This window comes from Propithecus coquereli, unplaced genomic scaffold (genome assembly GCF_000956105.1).
Source record: "Propithecus coquereli isolate 6110/MARCELLA unplaced genomic scaffold, Pcoq_1.0 Scaffold1, whole genome shotgun sequence".
Taxonomy (NCBI): Eukaryota; Metazoa; Chordata; class Mammalia; order Primates; family Indriidae; genus Propithecus; species Propithecus coquereli.
Window position 1 is genome coordinate 9,602,994 of NW_012133857.1, and position 4,173 is coordinate 9,607,166.

Consider the following 4,173-nt stretch of genomic DNA (forward strand, 5'->3'; position numbering starts at 1 on the left):
TAATAATAATAATAAAAGCGAAATCCTTAACACTCATGTTTTCAGAACTATTAACTCTTCCTTGATTTCTGTTCCAGCTTTTAATTCGCTGAGTCAAGAAAATGAAACCAGGAAATTACTTGGTTTACTTGTTTCTTGAATTCTGGCCCTAAAGTCGTGGTCGTACACTGTGGTGTGCATGACAACCCACTCTTGACTGAAAACAACCTTGATTTTCTCTGAGCCTTGCAGATCATTCCGAGCCAGCCTTTGGTCAGAGATCATCCTCAGCTACTCCACTCAGCCCACCTTCAGGAAAGACTTTTCTTTTTTTTTTTTGATGCCCTCCAAAGTTACAAACAGCAGTGATGGATGCAAAGCCAACCCAAATATCGATCTCCCACCCTCATTGCTTATTTCTGTGTCCCTCAGGTGTTAGCTTCAGAGCCACATCCTCTGACCTCCCATCTAGGTTAGATGGCCCACTTTCTACCTTGTGTTCCCAAAACACACCACGAGCCACCTGTCATGGCTCTTCCAACACACTCTCCGATAGTTTCTTAACTTCACTCTGGCTTGTAAGCTCCTTCCAAAGGTAGGGCCTGTAAGCCTTTCACCGTTGTATCCCCAGTGCCTTACACATGGTAGCTACTCCATAAACACTTTTCAAGTGACAATACCAAGAAGTTGAATGAATGACTTTCAAGATTCAAAAGTCCAGGAATGAAGACCCCAAATTTAGACCATCCTACTTGTTAAGGTGTTAAGAAAATACCTTTTGTACACAAGGGTTAACTTAAAAGAATAATGCTAAAAGGAGAGGAACCATATAGTCTTCAGAAAGTGATTGAAAGATTTGGTAGGAGAAGAAGGATGAGTTACACATGCACCTACCATCTGTCCCTCTTCTTTTCTTCTTTCTTTCTCTAAGAAGCTGTCTTCTCTGAATGACCAGCCTAAGGTTTGACTTGTCATCCTCATCCAGTCCTTTTCTGCCTCTTTTAACAGAGGAAAGTTGGGGGTGTGGTGAAAGGAGCAAAGACTGCTGGCAATCGCTGGGCCCTCGTCTTCTGACACTTGCACACTCCCTCCCCTACGTGGGAACCTGACTCACCCAGAAGATGACTAAATCTGTGCCTAATCTGTACTAGGGGCCCCTCCCAACAAGGGCCCCTTGCCTGTACCTGATGCTAATTAGCAGATCTCAACCTGCGATAAGGAGAATGGGTGTTGGTTATTCATGATAACCCCCATACTTCCTAAATAGTAAACTCTCAATTATTCAAGGTAATAGAGTATTTATGGGAGCTCAGAGCCAAGAGAAAAGCCAGAAAAATACCTCGATCCAAACTGAGAGTGAAAACAGGATGGTTTCTTTTATCACCAGTAAACTGTATCTGCCCCTATACCAAATGAAATCAACCAAAGGGCCTAATTCAGCTTTTAGGGGTTGCTAACCCTAGTCACAAACCAGCTGAGATTTAAAGTCATAAAGTGTACAGTCTGCAAAGGTCTGTAAACTCAAGACTGAATAGTTCAAATCATTAATATTTTATAAAGTATCTTTTCAACAGATTCACCCTGGTTCTGGTAGAAGAATATCAGTTCAATGACCATTGTCCTTTTATTCAACATCCACAATAACCTGCCTCAGCTGAAAGGCCATTTGGAAAAGCAGAAAGCCCAGGGATTGTGGGGCCTACGGCCATGCGCAGGGCTCAGAGAAGCGACCCCATCCTCCTGAACACTGGGGACATGAAAACTCTGGGCCATGTCTTGCCCCCATGGAGGCTATTGTTCATTTGCTGCCTAGATGTCATAGAATAATCACCAGTACCCAGCGTAGACATGCAGTAGCTTTGGTTTTAGAGATAGAGGAAAAAAGAATGTCTCCAACAGCAGATATTTCTATTGCTTTTTACTGGTACAGAGTTTTTGCCTCTGCGATGCTTCCATAGCCACCAGAATTCAAATTCTATGGGAGCAGGAACCTTGTGTATATTGTTCACCACTGTAGCTCCAGCACCTTTCATGGGTGCAAGACACAGAGTAAGCGCTATAAATGTTTATTGAATGAATGAATCAATGTCATGTATATTGCCATGAGTGAATGACACAAATCTGTGTCATATATATTTTGGGAAAGAGAACTAAGAAGCTGAGAGTGAACTGATTTATTTGAGGTGGTGGTCACCAGCCCAGCGTTTGGCTCTTTTGATTCATTACAGTTGGTTGTTCAGAAAATACAGCCCACCCAATCTCGTCTGATCTCGGAAGCTAAGCAGGGTCGGGCCTGGTTAGTACTTAGATGGGAGAAAATACAGCCGAACTCCTGCCCTGGTGTTCCTCTAATATTTTCTAGAAGGTAGGAAATTACAAAAACACATGATTAAACAACATATACATGTAGAACTAAAGATAAGTCTTGATTCAACATCTAAAAAGCAACAACTACTATTCACAACATTACAGACATGAAGAACATCTCACAGGAAGAATAGAAATGGGGGTAGGGCATGGATTTTGGTGTCTTCAATGGTGAAATGACAATTTCCAAGCTCCTGTCTGCTGTTCAGACATGAAGAACATCTCACGGGAAGCGTAGAAATGAGGGTAAGACATGGATTTTGGTGTCTTCAATGGGGAAACGACAATCTCCAAGCTCCTGTCTGCTGTTCTATGCTCCATAGCCATAGTGTGCGTCAGTAAGTTTGCTTATATTAGTAGAGGACATAATAAGGAATTTATATAGGTCAGAGAATATTTTAAAATTCCAAATAGAAGAGCTGTTAATGAATTTAGTTTGGGGTGTCTTGCCACCAGAAAAATGACAGATCTTTCCTAAACACCTCTGGCTGTTTGCTCATCAAAAAAAGTCACACATTTTTCTCTCTGTAAAAAGTGTCAAAGAAAATAAAAAGACTGAGTGCAGTTGTGCTCCCAATGCACTGAGGACTGGGACTGTTTTTAAATTCAATATATGTTGTGCTAACCCTAGAGATCCACGAAAAAGTTCCACTTAGAGAAGGCAGACGAGGTCAACGTCCTTCTTTTGCATGTCAGGGACACTTCGCAGGGTGAAGATTGAAATGCTGAGGCCTGAGCAACATTCTCACCCATTAGGGGGAAAAAGTTTGCCTGTGTTTTCTTTTGTTTTTAGTAGTGTTCATGATGACTTCCCAGAAATTTCTGTCTTTGTTACTGCAACCTTTCACAAGCCTCCGGATAAAACTCCTCATATATATTTTAACCATATAATAGGAGTGTTACAATGTAGATCCTGGTGGTGATTTCCTGAGATAAGCCCAATTTTAAATATGTGGGTTCGAAACAACCTTTGAAGAAGGCTGAGTCTGATTAGGCCCCTTGCTTACTGAGAATTCTGTATAGAGAATAAGAGAGTGCAGCAGACACTGACTTTCAATCTTGGGTCGCTATTACGTTGCTGTCCAAGCTTGGTCAAGGCCTCAGACTGGCATCTGTATTCCGAGGGTAATGCTACTACCTATCTCAAAGGGTTGTTGAGGTGAGGATTAAGTGAGTGAAGAGTGTTTAGAAAGGTTGGCAAATGTCAGCTGTGCCAGTAGTATAGGAAGCGAGCGCTCACATCTTTGGAGCAGACGTTCTGGACACCAAAACATAATGCTCAATTCCAGACAGTGTGACTCAACACCCAAACACAGGGCTTAAACTTGAAGGTACAAAGGATCATGGGGCTGCAGCTATTTTGACAATACCTATTAACATTCAAATGCTCATCCCTCCATAACCAGCAATTCCACTTTCCAGCCTGTCGCAGTTTCTACTCTAAAGAAACCCACACACCTTGGCACGAGGAGGTATGTTCGAGCATGTTCGCTATAGCATTACTTGTGCAAGCAGAAAAAATTGTAAATAACCTAAGCGTCCACTAATAGCTTAAAACAATGTGTATCCACACAGTGAAACACCATGCCACTAAAAATGATGAGGTGGCCCTCTGCTTTCTATCATAGAAAGTTCTTCAAGAATATTGTTGAGTGAGAAAAACAAAATCACAGAATGATACAAAAAGTAACATTTATATAAAAACCCAAACACAAAATAATCATATATGATTTCTCTAGTAGTGTGTGTGTGTGTGTGTGTGTGTGTGTGTGTGTGTGTATGTATAAATAACAGAAAGATGTTCTGGAAACAGGCAACTACAAGGTA